The sequence below is a fragment of the Gekko japonicus genome, unplaced genomic scaffold, assembly GCF_001447785.1.
Source record: "Gekko japonicus isolate JY-2015 unplaced genomic scaffold, Gekko_japonicus_V1.1 scaffold1649, whole genome shotgun sequence".
In the NCBI taxonomy this organism is placed as follows: Eukaryota; Metazoa; Chordata; class Lepidosauria; order Squamata; family Gekkonidae; genus Gekko; species Gekko japonicus.
This window is the reverse complement of record NW_015160262.1, coordinates 414,869-415,496: the sequence shown is the minus strand read 5'-3', so window position 1 is coordinate 415,496 and position 628 is coordinate 414,869.

The following is a 628-nucleotide window of genomic DNA, read 5'->3' as shown; positions in this document are numbered from 1 at the left end:
GTGTATCCAAACAGTTATTACAAACAGAATTTACTTTTTAAATAATATTTATTTGTAATTGTAACAAATGGAGCAACAATCTCCTGAACTATTTACTAGTTTATGTGGAACAGACAAAAGAACCTCCACAAAACAGAAGTAACAATCATTAATATTACCTCTCCACAGTATTAAATAATAATTTAAAAAATTCTCATAAAAAGAACTGAAGGGGGGGGAGTGTATAGACGGGAGTGTGGGACTAAGTTTCAATGAATGGGCATGAAATGTAATCAGAATCATTTTCTGAGCTGTAATTATCAGTATCAGTTTCAGTCTTTGCTTCTGCAACTAGTCTGTTGTGTCTGTCATTATCCATTGGAGAGTTCAGTTTGTAACCTAGGACTTGCTTGTCCTCAGTGCACAGAAATTACATTAATCTGATACCATACGTATTTTTTAGAAATGATTTGGAAACTATTTGAACACCTTGTCTTAAAATATTTTATTCATCATGTTAAAATAAAATGTTCCATAATCAATTTCTTTTCTTTTTTCAATTTTTCCAATTTTTGGGAAAAACCCAAAAAAGGCTTCAGGAAAAAAAATGGGAAAAACTGTCCCCCCCCCCCCCCGCACCCCACCTCCT